Genomic DNA, 15,792 nt, shown 5'->3' with positions numbered 1-15,792 from the left:
TTCTTTATCAGATATATGATTTGCAAATATTTTCTCCTATTCAGTACGTTGTCTTTTCCTCTTGTTGATGGCTTCCTTTGCTGGGCAGAAGCTTCTTGGTTTAATGGATTCCCACTTGTTTATTTTTGCCTTTATTGCTTTTGCTTCTGGTGTTAAATCCAGAAATTCATCACCAAGACCTAAGTCAAGAAGCTTACTGCCTATGCTTTCTTCCAGGAGTTTTATGGTTTCAGGTCTTACATTCAAGTCTTTAATCCATTTTGGGTTAATTTTTGCATGTGGTGGAAGGTAGTGGTCCACTTTCATTCTCTTGCATGCTGTTGTTAGGTTTTTTCAATGCCATTTATGAAGAGACTGTCCTTCCCTACTGTATATATACTCTTGGCTTCTCCGTCATAAATTAATTGACCAAATATGTGTGGATTCAGAGTTTTTTCCTAGTCTTGGTTCCTACAAAGTATTTTCTAATCTGTAGCAGAAAAGGAGCAGCAAATTAGAAGAGGTGATGTAGAGCTATTAGAAGTTGGGTCAATGAATGTAAAAACAAGGTGACAATTGATAAAGGATGAAAAACTACCAAATATTAAGATTGGACTTGGGTCCTTTAATGTAGGGCACACAGCCTCTATAAGTCCTGTGGTCATTACATAATCTCCTAAAAGTAGGTTATTTGTGATATGGTCTAGTGTCATTGAGAAAAATTTAAACCATGTTCTTCATTCTTGGTTTAAAAGCCATAGGATGTTGTAGCTGCTCCTGGCTGGCTCAGTCGGTGGAACGTGACTTTTGATCTTGGGTTTGTAGGTTTGAGCCCCATGTTGGGTGTAGGGATTACTTAAATAAAATCTTGGGGCACCTGGGTGGTTCAGTTGTTTAAGTGTCTGCCTTTGGCTCCGGTCATGATCTCAGGGCCCTGGGATTGAGCCCCTGCAGTGGGCTAGCCCTACACTCAGCAGGAACTCTGCCTGTCCCTTTGCCTCTGCTCCCTGCCTTACTTGTGTGCGCACTCTCTCTCTCTCTCAAATGAAATCTTTTAAAAAATAAATAACATCTCAAAAAAAAAATCCATAGGATGGTGTAAATTTCAGAAAAGTTTTTTTTAAAATAAAAATGCATTCAAATAAATAAAATTTGAGTATTCTAAGGAGTTAGCTTTATCTGGGAATTTTTGCCCCATACTTCCTTCCCCAAGAAACTAATCATGAGGCATCACTGTAATTTTTATAGGTCACAAGCCATGCCCCATGCTTTTTCTACAGTTCCCTGAGCATGCTGTAAGAAATCAAATACATGTTGGCAGATTAAGCTTCTTTGTAGGCACTGAGAAAAAAAAAATAGCAGAAACTCAATTGTTTTGTAGCCATCATGCTGTTCCCGCCTTACCCTATTATTGCTTCTATCTCTGAAGTCAAACATTCTCAGTATGGTTGACTTCTTGTTCTTTGGAGAGAATGAAATATACGCATGGAGAGCAACCTTGCTGGGAACATTAGTTTCCTTTCCATATTGTCTCTCCATGGCCGTGAACTCATCTGCTAGCTCCCTTTGGGTACTCATCATAATCATAGATCTGTAAGAGCAAAGTAATTTTGATCCCTTATTACCGGCTAGGAAGACTATTACTTCCGAGACTGACTATTTGTTGAGATGACTTATTAGGAAAGCCTTAATGAATTCTCAAAGAGTGGTCACTGGCCCAATAGCTGTAGCATCACCTGGGAACTTGTCAGAAATGTGAATTTTTTGGGGGTGCCTGGGGAGCTCAGTGGGTTAGGCCTCTGCCTACGGTCATGATCTCAGGGTCCTGGGATCGAGCCCTGCATTAGGTGCTCTGCTCAGCGGGGAGCCTGTTTCCTCTATCTCTCTGCCTGCTTCTCCGCCTGCTTGTGATCTCTCTCTGTCAAATAAATAAAAAAATAATATCTTAAAAAAGAAAAGAAATTTGAATTTTCTGTCCCACTCAGATATACTTAATTAGAAACACAGTGGGGTGGGACCCAGAACTTGTGGTTTACAAGCCCCCCAGGTGATTCTGATGCATAATCAAGTTTGAGATTCATTGCTCTAGGATAGGGTACCCACCTTCCTCCATCTCACCCCTAACTCTACCTCCATGGGGATGAGTTATTCTCAGTTTGGAATATTTGGGCTATAAATGTGGAGAGATACCCAAGCTTAGTAGAAAGATCAGACTGAGATAAACCTGGTTTTAAATTCTGTCTCTGCCACTTATTAAGTAATGCCTTTAAGCACATTCTTAATGCACACTAAGTATTATTAACCATTTTGAGACTTGGTTTATTTAAGGCTTTCTCAAAGCACAGTCCTAAAGACAGAATGAGCTAATGTGTATTACAGCACTTTGTACAATACTTCACACAAAGAGGGCTTTTAGGACTCTTGCCTTTCCTTATTTTGTTTAGGCGTCAGAGACATTTCTACTGGGAGCTGTGTTTTCCCATAAAAACAACGTTCAGTGCTCAGAACCAAATGTCTCTGAAGTACTGACATTAGCATGATACTTTAGGCATATTACAGGTTAACAATCATGGGACCTGGGAACTTAATTATGTACTTATTTCATTTGGTCATGCCTTTAAAAAGCACAGTATGATTTCCCTATGGGGAAATACGTTCTAACTTCCAAAATGTAATTTACACATGACTTTTGGGACACACTCTGTTCATTAGAGTTTCTAGGCATCTATAATACCTTTAATGTAATCCAGATAGTCCAACTCAAGGAGCCAGGGATTGGGAAGCCCCATGAAATGAATGCTTCTCCTCAATACTAATAATATTCTTTATAATTAAGTAACACTCAAAGGATAGCACAGCCGTGACTTGTTTTTGGTGCTGACAAGACGGAGTTGAAATGACACCGAGCACTGGGGCAAAATGGGGCTGGCGTGAGGCACAGAGGGAAATGGAAACTCCCAGAATGGGTACCTGTCAGCCATGAGGTAAAACTCACTATCTGTGGGGTGAATGTCTCACTGTGCGTCTGGTTAGCTCAGTCACCACGTTATCCTGTGGCTTCAGTGCCAGGGTTCAAGGTCAAGCACCCCAGGTCCCTGAAATGAACCACTCACATTTTCTGCCTAACAGGGAAGGCCCACGTTGTGAGGGGAGATCTTAAATTTTGTTCAAGGTCAGTGATAAATTTTCCGTTCCTTAAAATTGGTCTGTGAAAGTGTAAGCGGATACGTCCCCAGGGGTCTGCAAATTTACTTGACACAGCGTGGTATGGTGGACGAGAGTGTGTATGGGGCAGAATGTCTGCGTTAGAACCCTGGCCTTCCTCGGTGCCGGCAATGTGATCTCTGACAAGTCAGGCAACCCTTCTGAGCCCAAGTTTTCACTTCTGTAAAAGGGTGGTAATAATAATAATAATAATAATAACGACAACAACAACGACAATGATGATTGCCCAGCTTTCCTATATATGAGTGTGGAATATTTAGACAGAAAAATCCCTAGAAAGGTATCAAATGGAACTTTTTAAAAACATTAAAAAATATTTTATTTGTTTATTTGAGAGAGAGAGAGAGAGACAAGAGCACGAGCAGGGTGAGTGGCGGCAGAGGGAGAGGGAGAAGCAAGCTCCCTGCCAAGTAAGGAGCCCGATGGGGGGGGGCTAGATCCCAGGACCCGAGAATCACGACCTGAGCCGAGGGCAGATGCTTAACTGACTGAGCCACCCAGATGTTCCAATATCTTTTTTTTTAGAGAGAGAAGGAGAATCTTAAACAGACTCTGTGCCCAGCGTGGAGCTTGATATGGGGCTGGATCTCACCACATTGAGATCATGACCTGAACCGAAATCAAGAGTCGGATGCTTAACGAACTGAGCCACCCAGGTGCTCCCCAAATGGGACTTTTTTCACTACAGAGGGACCTTTTGGTGGCAGAAGGCAAAGCCAGCACTACAGATGGAATGGCCTTGAGTGAGAGGAGAGATTTTTTGAGACAATAGTGAACCTACGAGTTCCTTTTCCTACTTACAGTCAAAGACTGCCTGTCTCTCCACCCCAGTCGGAGAAAGCGTTCACGCAGGTTTCTCATAGGTGTCTCTAGGTGTGGTCTGCAGTGGGCATTTGCAGAATGTCTTCATTTAAACATCCACATCAACCACATTTCAGCATTTGTGTGGAGCTTCTCGGCAGTCAGTGGGAACAAGTTAACTCAACAATAGAAATGCAGCAGCAGATTCTGAATTTGAAAAACTATAAACAGGAAAGCCACATCGCCCTGTCATTGATGATTGTCCTTTGTCCATTCTGGCAGAGAGATGGAGGTTTAGAATCTGAAGGGATAGAAGAGAGGGCCTCCAGATGGGGTACTTCAGGCATACCTGTGTGTGTGCACTACTATGCAAACACTGTGCCCCACACAGAGAAATTAAGTGACCTTATGCATGCTAAAATTTAGAACGAAGGACACTTTGCCCTACTTTCCTAGTTGTCTATCTGAACACTGGTGCCAGGGCCCTTACCTCTGGGCAGAGGATTGGAAGGCTATTCTTGGCAAAATAGACCAGACAAAGAATGAAGAGCTATTTATACTGACTTCAGGGTTTTACCTTAAAAGGCACCATCCATCCTGTCCTACCATGAAGTTCAAAGTCAACACAACACATCACATGCCCAGACCTTCCGATCGACTCTTCTTCTCTACTGGTTATTATGAGTAGATGACCAAGGAGTCCTAGATGTCTGAGCAAAGTCTCTGTCATAAGAGGTTGAGAGGAAAAAAGCAACCAGACAAACAACAATAACATAGAGCATACAGAGGCAACACAAGGAGAAAAACATGTAGTAAAAAAGAAACTATTAAATCCTCAGAAGGAAAGGAGAACATACTGTGTCTATGGAAAAAAAAAAAAAACACCAACCAACCCCAGTAGTCTATAAAAAAGAAATACTCATAGGACAAAATGTGCTTCTGGAAATTACAAACTCAACAGAAAAGAAAAGTACCCAGAAAATAGAGTAGATATGGTAATGGAAGATGGAAGCTAGATCAAGAATGCAAGAAAATTAAAGTATCAGGGCAAGAGATCCAATGTCTAAATAACTCAAATTTCCAGAATGAGAGAGCAGAAAAAACAAAGGGAATGAAATCATCGAAGAAAAACTTTAAGAAAATTTTCCTGAATTGAAAAACAGGAAGTCGCCGGACTCAAAATGTTCAGTGAATGTTCAGCAAAATGGATAAAAACAATCTTATAACAAGGCTTATCTTGTGAAATTTCAGAACATTGTCAACAAAAAGAAGGTTCTACAAGCTTCCAAAGAGAGAAAAACAAGATAAATAAGAAAGATTAGAAAGAAAAATGAGTTTGGACTTTTCAGCAGGAACAGCAGAAACAAGAAGATCATAAAGCAGTTCTTGCAAAATTCTGAAGGACAACGCCGACCTAGAATTCTCTATCCAAGTAATCACTTGAGTGTGAGTTGAAAAAACACGTTTTTAGGCACACAAAGTCTCCAAACCCCTTATGTCTCACACACTCTTTCTCAAGGAACTCATCTCAAGAAGGATGTACTCCACTGAAAAGGAGAGAACACAGCAAGAGAGCCACGGGACACAAGAAGGAGGAGACCCAGTCAGAACCAACAAGGCTCCATCCCATGGAGGCTGGTGAAGAAGATCCCGGAAGAAGAGCTGTCCCCCAGCCGGCTGGGACAGGTCACAGGAGCCAATTTGCCATCAGCAAGATCTGCAACTGCCACTGATATTCCTTTCCCCTCGAGGGCAGCTTGTCTGATTGTCTGCTCGTCTCGAGCCCGGGCTGATGGAATGCCTCCATGCCTCTTCTGAGACCTGCCGAGGACGTTCATTTCACCCCATAGAACGTCTCTTTACACTGACTCCTGAGAGTCCGCAGGAAGTCATAGGCTCACAAGCAGAAAATACTTAGTATCCCGTACCTGGGTCATCCTGCTGTCCTGCCCGGAGTCCCATGTGTGGGAAGTTTTGAGTTTTCTGAGGACTTACTGACAAGCCCTGGCCCTCCAGCCTTGACCAGAAGGGGTGGATGTTGAAGCCAGACTGTAACCTGGCCACTCTATTCATGGTTGCTTTTCTCGGGAGCCTTCAACTAAAAGAGGCATCCTTGCCTGTTGGGGTGTGCTTACTAATGAGTTTTTCCAAATGAAATAATCTCTTATTTAGGGATACACGGACTCATGCTACAACTATTTTTTTAAATACAAAAGAATGCTTGACATTAAAATGAGGATTGTGGTTAATTCTCTGGGGAGTGGGGGTGTGGGAAACAGGATGCAGCTGCAAAGGGGTTTACAGTAGACTTTAAAATCACTTATAGTGGGGGCTCCTGGCTGGCTCAGTCGGTAGACATTCGACCCTTCATCCCAGGGTCGTGAGTTCAAGCCCCACGTTGGGTGTAGAGATTACATAATAAATAAAAATTACAAAAAAAAAATAATCATGTATTTCCAAACTTAGGTGGTAGGACATTGCTTAATTTTTTTTTTAAGATTTTATTTATTTTTTGATAGAGATCACAAGTAGGCAGAGAGGTGGCCAGAGAGAGAGGAGGAAGCAGGCTCCCTGCTGAGCAGAGAGCCCGATGCACGGCTCGATCCCAGGACCCTGAGATCATGATCTGAGCCAAAGGCAGAGGCTTAACCCACTGAGCCACCCAGGTGCCCCTGCTTAATTATTTTTAAAGTGTACATATGTTATTTTATATACTCTTCTTTCTATATTATATGCATTATGATAAAATTGTTGAAGTAAAAATGAATTCAGTCCTCCTTCTGGAGTGGCTGCTGGAGTCATATTGGGCCCTAGAGTGGCAGACCTAAGGCAGAATTATTTTGACCCTGATAGAGAGGGGGAAACTCCCAATTACTTAGGTATTACATTCTCCTAGGAAGTTTTTTTCTTCCTGACTTGCTGAAGCCTGTTCTTTGGGGATTGAGTCACTGGGAAACATCAAGAGAGATGTGGTTACTTCTTTACCAACTGCTGGGCTGTGCTTATGCCCTCTGCCTTAATTCAGATTTTACCGGGAGGAAAAGCCCCTAATTATAGTCAGTTACTGACTCATAACTATACTTTGCTTGTGGTTATTTCCTCTAAGAAGAATATAGGTGGTGTTTCTGCCTCATGTGTGTGTCTGTGTGCTTCTGTTGTTTGTTGTCGCTCTGGAACGTCTTCATGTGACCTTCTGCCGTAGGGTGTGCCTTGCCAGGAACTCTACCACTGACCACCTGCTGCTGGGCAGCTCTAGTGGACACACCCAGGGATGTCTGTTTCTCCTTTATTTAAGGGAGACTCACATTTCTGGCTTTGAATTTTGCCTTCTCTGTGGGGGCTTACTCCCTTTCACTGCCCAGTGGGTAAGATTCAATTTGGGGACCCGCTGCTTGATTGCCAATGCCTTACTCACTCTGTGACTTGGTCCGTTAGTCACTTCGCCTCTCTGTGTTTCCAATTCCATCAACCGCCTACGTGGGATTGTCTACTTAAACCTCTCAGGACAGTGGTGGGCACATCGCAAGTCCATTATGAGTGTTTTCTACCATTCTTGTTACTTTGTGGGCTCTCGGAACACAGAACCCTGTTTGACTCCTGGTTGAGAGGGGAGCGTGGAGGGCAGAGGGCAGATGCCTGAAGGTAAGCAGCCCATTAAAAGTAGAATGGAAATAGACAAGAGGAAACCAAGCGCTTTCTCTTTAGATAGCTATCAAACCATGCTTCGCTGCAGACTATGGGCTTGGGTATGGCCGAGATCAAAGGCGCTCTTATGTGCGGTGACATTTCTGAGCACAGGGCCGAGTTGTAAAACTCTTGAATGGAAGGTTTTGGCACTCGGAGCAGCTTGGGAATAGAAAGGCAGAATTTTTATAGAGGCGATTCATGGAACTGCTTATGCTCATGCAGAATCCAGACTGTTATGACTCACTCCTCTCTTTATTGCTTTGGACCAAGAACTGTTGTTTCCTTTTAAGTCCCTCTGTAGGAGCTGAGCTACAGCCTAGGGCCAAGATAACTCTTCAGGAAGACAGTGTGGCTTCAGTGAGTGTGAACAGGAGTACCCCTTTGTTGGGCTCTGGGTCCAGCGTCCTGGACAAGCCAAATAAGGATTTTATTTTTACCAGGAGATAGAATTTCTTTTGGAAACTGGCAGCATCCTTAATGGCTCTTGACCTTCAGATAAGCTTCCCTTTTGTCTGTCTGCCATTTTCCTTTTATGAACGTGCAGGCTAAATTTGATTGTGCGACAAGGAGGGGGACAGTAGAACAACTTTGGAGAGTAGAAGTCAGTGTGTCTGGGTGGCCTCGTTCGCAGTTAGGAACAGCGGAAGGGGTCATCGGGAGTCCAGTTTGCCTGGGGTCCTGTTAGGGTTCCTGGGAAGAGCTGGGAAGAGGATTCTGGGACTGATGGTCAGGCCTCGTGTGCTGGGCAGACCTGTGAGCTAGCTCTCAGTATTCCGCACCTTCTTGTGTTTCCTCCTTTGTGAAACTTCCCCCTCACGTGTCTGTGCTGGACCCACTGACCTGCTTCTCGTGAACAGACCATGGCAAAGGTAACAGGATATTGCTTCCATTATTAGGACACAGAAGACTGTGATTTCTACCTTGCTAGGACTCTTCTTCTTGCCGCCCCTTTCTCTTTCTCTTTCTTGTCTTTTCTACTTGCACACTTTGAGGAAGCTGGACGCCATGTTGGAGAGGAAGTTGCCCCGTGGCAAGGAAATGAGGGTCGCTTTTGGCCAACATCCGGCAAAGAACCAACACCCTCAGTCCAACGCCTGTGAGGAACTGAAGCCTGCCAACACCCACTGGGTGAGTTAGGAAGTATGGTCTGCCCTAGTGAGTTGACTGCAATCCAGCTGTCACCTTGGTTTCTGTCTTGTGAGAGGTCCTGAGGCAGAGGACCTAGTTAAGCAGTGCCTGGATTCCTGACCTCCCCAAACTGCAGGAAAATTGTGTATAGTTTTAGTTGTTAAATTTTCAGGTAATTTTTAATTCCTCAATATGAAACTAATATACTAGGTCAATGAAATTCACTACCTTGAGCAAAGAGGGAAACAAAGTCTGCCCCGAGGGGTGCTTGAGTGGCTCAGTTGGTTAAGCGTCTGCCTGCAGCTTAGGCCATGATCTCTGGGTCCTGGGATCGAGTCCACATTGGGATACCTGCTCAGTGGGGGGCCTGCTTATGCTCTCCCCTTCTCTGTCTCAAATAAATAAATAAAATCTTAAAATAAAGTCTTCCCCCAAACTCTGGGGTTTTAGGTACTCTCTGTGGTTGGGAACTCACTATGAAGTAGGAGACCATCCTGAATTCATGAAGACAGAGGTTCTAGGTTGCTGAGGAACATGGTCTAGGGTTATTTAAGTGTGTGTGTGTGTGTGTTTAAGTTTTTATTTATTTATTTAAGAGAGAGAGAGAGGATGCAAGTGGGGAGGGACAGAGGGAAAAGGAGAAAGAAACTGAGGCAGACTTCCCATTGAGCTCCAAGCCAGCTTGATCCCATGACCACAAGATCATGACCTGAGCTGAAACCAAGATTTAGACACTTGCCTGACTAAGCCACCCAGGTGCCCCAGTTACAGGTCTTTAATACAGTACCTAGAAGTTATCTCAAGACCTTGGGAAAGAATGCCAGAACCAGAAGAGCCAAGATTTCTTTGGGATTCTAACTGAAGTTGAAGTCACTGGTTGGGAGGAAGTCTCCCCTTCAGTGAGTGACAGCAGGAAGTGTTAAGTGTGAGACAGAGAAGCACATTCAGGTTTCAGTCCTTGATAACTCTGGCTTCAGAATAGGATTCCCATATGTTTGGAGGACAAGAATCACAAAGAAAGACGAAACTGTAGATAGGTGGTATGGGAGCAGCAAATGCTGAAGGATTCCTTTAAGCATCCCAGAAGAGGCACCTGGGTGGCTCAGTGGGTTAAGCCACTGCCTTTGGCTCAGGTCATGATCTCGGGGTCCTGGGATCGAGTCCCACATCGGGCTCTCTGCTCAGCAGGGAGCCTGCTTCCCTCTATCTCCCTCTCTGCCTGCCTCTTTGTCTGCTCTTGATCTCTCTCTGTCAAATGGATAAATAAAATCTTTAAAAAAAAAAAAAGCATCCCAGAAGAAATGACCTATTAGTGCCAACAGAGGTAGAAAACTACACTTCAGTAAAAGAAACAAAAATTTAAATGAATAAGGCTTAATGTGGAAAATTTGAATAGACATGGGTAGAGATGAGTAAAAGTTAATCAAAGGTAATCCCATTGCCCAGAGATAATCAATATTAATATTTTTGTATATTTCTCTTCGTCAGTGCATATTTTTATAGTGTTCATATTTTTTTTACTGTATATGCAATTTTGCTTTAATTAAAACTTTAAATTATGAAATAATTAAAGCATACAGAAAATATCAACATCAAGTGTGGTTTAGATTGGTGGCAATGAATGTTCCTTCACCCGCTACAAAAACGCTGGCTAAGACAAAACAGACCTTTATTTTTCCCTCACATAAAAGACTGTAGATAGTCAGTCCAGGGCTGATTTGACATTCTACAAAATCATCATTAGGAACTCAACTTCCCCTTATCTTCTGTGCCATTCCTGAGATGCCCTCATGCTTACTATGTGGTTGTTGGAGCTCCAGCAATCACATTCATATCCCACACCATAGGAATGCCTCTTCCTCATTAAAGAGACTTTCAGGAAGTTTCCTACAGCATTTTCACATCTTATTGGCTCACATTTAGTCAGTCATATGCCTACATCTGATTGCATGGTGGGCAGAAATTTGAGTCTTTCATTTAAGATGATGATGTATCCAGGTAAAAAATCTTTGTCACATCATGGAATCACTAACCAGATTTAACACATGATATCACCTTGCTAATTTGGATCCATTTTTTTTAATGTTTGAAATTAAGAAATGAAGAATCAAAAGATATAGGGACGCCTGGGTGGCTTAGTTGGTTAAGGCACTGCCTTCAGTTCAGGTCATGATCCCAGGGTCCTGGGATCGAGTCCCGCATGGTGCTCCTTGTCCAGCAGGGAGCCTGCTTCTCTCTCTGCCTCTGCCTGCCACTCTGCCTGCTTGTGCTCTCTCTATGACAAATAAATAAATACAATCTTTAAAAAGATCTTTAAAAAAAAGAATCAAAGATATAGATGGGTTCTACTTTCACCGAGGATGTGGAAAGCTAGAAGCGTCACTCCTATTTAACAAGAAAATCCAGATAAACTACAAAATCATAAGCTTTTCTTGAACCCATTACAGAATTGAGGCCGGAGGGTGAAGTACACTGATATCCAAGGAAAGACAGTCATCTCCAAGGAGAGACAGGAGATAAGCACTAAGCTTCCCTTTGGCAGAACCTGGGAGGAAGAAACACTGGTACCATTCTAGTCAAGAAGAAGTCAACTAAAATTTTTGATGAATTTCTAAAGGCTGAGTGTGAGTTACTGTGACAGTATAGACATCTTGGGGGCCCCTAACACAAGGGAAGTTCACACTCATTAGGAGGTGCTTCACATGGGCCTCTATTGCATGCTTACAAGGAAACACTGAGGCAAGAAGGGAGACCAGAAAGCGCTTATCTAGATGTGTAGACCTCAAGGAGATTCGTCACCACGGCAGGAGTCTTTTCCCCTGAGGAACTAAAGCTGTAAGCTGTCGAAGGAGGAATGTTCACCCACAGAAGCACAGGTGGGAACCCACGGTGGCTGGGGGGAAAAAATAAAAGAAAAAAAAATCATTTTTATCTCAGGGAAAGAGGTAGAAAAGTTCTAAGCAAGAATCCTAGACCAGCATTTTATTTTATTTTTAAAAAGATTTTATTTATTTATTTGTCAGAGAGAGAGAGAGAGAGAGTGAGCACAGGCAAACAGAGTGGCAGAGCAAGGAGCCTGATGCAGGACTCGATCCCAGGATGCTGGGACCATGACCTGAGCCGAAGGCAGCTGCTTAACCAACTGAGTCACCCAGGCATCCCCAGTATTTTAGTGGTCTCCTACTGGTAGGGAAGGGGCAGGATGCTATCTCCAGAAGAAGACCTTCTAAAGGGATAAGACAGAGTTTGGCTGTCACTAAGGAAGTTCATACCTATGAGACCCAGGCACACACAGACTTCCAGAACAGCACAGAATTTCCCCTTTACCCCCTTCTCACACCATTCAGGGTAGCATGCACTGAGAACCAAGAAACAGCAGCTTCCTACTGGGGTGGGGACACAGGTATGGAAGGAGATCCCCCATGTGGTGCGTTGGAACAAAAATATCAAGAGAAACCCTCTAACATCCAACATCCAGCCCCTCCACTAAGCACATGGTAACCCTAAAGGAATCTGAAGCTAGGGGTGTGCTGGAAGGAACCACAGCAAACATAAAACTCCAACCCTATTCAGTTTCTGACGAGGTCAGCGTAACCCTCCACACTAATGACCTACTGAAAAGAAGGCATGAACCCATTCCCAGCATAAATGTTATCCACCTCGGTTGTTACTATTCTGCTATTCTGAACACACCGCCCATTCAATTAAAAATTATTGGATATTCACAGAGGAAAAAAGCCCATTGGGAAAGACAAAGAGGAACAAAACCAACCTCAGAGACTATCCAGGTGTTGGAACTCTCAGGGAATTTAAAATAACTATTAAAATAACTATGATTAATGTGTTAAAGGCTCTAGTGGAAAATGTAGATGACATGCATGAACAGATGGGGGACTTCAGCAGAAAGATGAGAAATATAAGAAAAAGTCAAATGGAGCTGCTAGAAATAAAAAACAAGAAATGGCATCAAGGTATCTTTGTGATTAGTTTTTTTTTTTTATTTGATAGACAGAGATCACAAGTAGGCAGAGAGGCAGGCTGGGGGCGGGGGTGGGGTGGAGAGAAGGAGGCTCCCTGCTGAGCAGAGAACACTCCATCCCAGGACCCTGAGATCATGACCTGAGTGGAAGGCAGAGGCTTTAACCCACTGAGCCACCCAGGTGCCCTTGCGATTAGTTTTTTTTTAAATTATAAAGTTAAAATTGGTTTAACTACTATATACTATCCCATTGGTTTATTTATCCATTCCCCAAATGACGGAAAAATAGGTTTACCTTACAATATTATTAACACTGCTGCAATCAGTACTTTTACATATCTTGTGAACATGTAACTTCCATAATTTGTTCCTCGGCATGTAATTCTGAGTTGAAAATAAGCGATTTTCACTGTTACAAAGTACTGTCAGATTGTTCATCAAGGCAACTGAACTGATTTTACACTTCTGCTAGCAATGAACGACACTTCTTTCTTTTTGACACTTTTGGCACAATTTGGTTCTTAGAACTTTTTTTTACATAATTTTCAGTTCTTAGAACTTCTTGACATAATTTGGTAACAATTAGGATCTAAAATACTAAGTGTTACATTAGTAATAATATTACTACTACTAATAATAACACTAATAATACTAATACTACTAATAATACTAAGTGTTACACATATTATTAGACCCTAATTGTTGCCAAATTATGGGTGTCAAATTATGTTTTAATGTTGTTTTAGATTTCATTTCTTCTGAATATCTTTTTTTTTTTTTTAAAGATTTTATTTATTTATTTGACAGAGAGAGATCACAAGTAGGCAGAGAGGCAGGCAGAGAGAGAGAGAGGGAAGCAGGCTCCCTGCTGAGCAGAGAGCCCGATGCGGGGCTTGATCCCAGGACCCTGAGATCATGACCCGAGCCGAAGGCAGCGGCTCAACCCACTGAGCCACCCAGGCGCCCCTGAATATCTTTTTTAAAAAAGGTTTATTTATTTTAATAATCTCTACAACCAAGATGGGGCTTGAACTCAAAACCTTAAGATCAAGAGTCCTAAGTTCTTCCAACTGACCCTGTCAGGTGCCCCTCCCCTGAACATCCTTTTATATGTTCATTGGATATTTTTGTTTCTTTAAATTCCCTAATCATATTCTTTGTTCATTTTAATGAGATTGTCTTTTAAAAATGTTCGTAATATGTATTTATCCTAGTTGATTAATCTCTGTTGATTATATGCTTATTGTGGGTGTCCTTTTATTTTATTTTATTTTTTAGATTTTATTTATTCATTTGATAGAGAAAGATCAGTAGGCAGAGAGGCAGACAGAATGAGATGGAGAAGCGAGCTCTTTTCCTGCAGAGCAGAGAGCCCGATGCGGGGCTTGATCCCAGGACCCTGAGATCATGACCTGAGCTGAAGGCAGAGGCCTTAACCCACTGAGCCACCCAGGTGCCCCTGTCCTTTTATTTTTGTTATGGACCTCTTTTTTCATCCTCAGGTTTTAATAGTAATTTATAAAATTTAACCTTTATGGGTTTTTTTTATGTCTTATGAATTACTCTCCGACTGTGGGATCATAAAATTACATTCTCTTCTATTTTCTTCCAAAAGTGCTAGAAATACTGTTTTTCACATTTACAATTTGTTTTATGTGAGGTGGGGTTTAATTTATCACTTTCTTCATGACGTCAATTGTCCCAGCAGTATATTCTAAATTGTGTTTTCTTTCCCCAGTGGTTTTCAATGCCACTGCTCTTGAGTTCTAAGTTACCATTTATATGTGAGTGGGTCTGTTTCCAGGATTCTTATTTTGCCAGAGGTGTCTGGCCTCACACTGTGAGTCAGCTGTGAGAACTGGTTTTTTTTTTTTTTTAAAGATTTTATTTATTTATTTGACAGAGAGAGATCACAAGTAGGCAGAGAGGCAGGCAGAGAGAGAGAGAGAGGGAAGCAGGCTCCCTGCTGAGCAGAGAGCCCGATGCGGGACTCGATACCAGGACCCCGAGATCATGACCTGAGCCGAAGGCAGTGGTTTAACCCACTGAGCCACCCAGGTGCCCCGAGAACTGGGGTTTTGAGGAACTTTTATTCTCAATGAACATACTGAACGTAGGCACAGGAGACCCAGACAGATCACTTCCCAAACACTTCAGATTGTCCCTCTCACTAAGTACAATGTGCAAGTTACCCCGCTGGAGTTCTAAGTATGACTACGTGATTTGGGGGGAAAAGGTAAAGGGAACGGAGCCTCTCCTATATCCTCTCCCTATATCCCTCTCCCTATTTTCCTCTATCTTTATTGGAATTATTGAAATTTTCACTATGGCATAGCTTATCAAAAATTAAATCATGTGATAGAAGAGGCAACATACCTATTTAGCAGAGTAGGAAATGGGTTTAAGGAAATGTAACTTCTTCCTTTATTTTTTTCTCACGGGGTAATAGAATGGGAGACTAGTAGAAATCTTTGAGATCATTGGTACAGCTCTCCTGTTTTCTAAATGGGTAGAGATGCCTGGGACACTTCGTGTTTGTACCATTTGTTTCAGAATTATAATCAATGGAAACTTCTTTCATTATCAGAATGTCTTGGTTTGGATAATAAATTTTATGACCACTTTACTGATGAGAACACAGATTCTTAGAAGCTAAAGGATTTTGTTTTAAAACTTGTTTTATTAGTCACAAAGGGATACTGTTGATAACAGATTTCCCTTAACTTTCCCCTAGGAAATACATCTAACTGTAAGTATATTTAACATTTTTTCTCAGTAAGTATGATGTGAATTTGAGATCTTGACTAACATTATGCCTGAGAAACCACTTAATATTTAATTGGTTTGAAGATGGGACACTTGGGTGGCTCTGTCAGTTAGGCCACTGCCTTTGGTTCAGGTCATGATCCCAGGGTCCTGGGATCGAGTCCCACATCGGGCTCCTTGCTCAGCAGGTAGCCTGCTTCTTTCTCTGCCTCTGCCTGCCACTCTGC

At 42.4% G+C, this 15,792-nt stretch overlaps 1 pseudogene across 1 annotated transcript in view; it reads right to left on the bottom strand.

Annotated features, from left to right (window-relative positions):
- Nucleotides 1-12,122, bottom strand: part of LOC309867306 (syntenin-1 pseudogene) — a 208,042-nt pseudogene extending 195,920 nt beyond the window's left edge. Inside the window, exon 1 of the transcript XR_014316724.1 lies at nucleotides 12,112-12,122. The product of XR_014316724.1 is annotated as a syntenin-1 pseudogene (transcript). The remainder of the gene's footprint in view (nucleotides 1-12,111) is intronic.
- Nucleotides 12,123-15,792: the final 3,670 nt, after the last annotated feature.

The sequence above is a fragment of the Mustela nivalis genome (genome assembly GCF_964662115.1).
Source record: "Mustela nivalis genome assembly, chromosome: 6".
Classification (NCBI taxonomy): domain Eukaryota; kingdom Metazoa; phylum Chordata; class Mammalia; order Carnivora; family Mustelidae; genus Mustela; species Mustela nivalis.
Note: the sequence above shows the minus strand (reverse complement) of the source record. Positions and strands in the feature narration are given on the sequence as shown.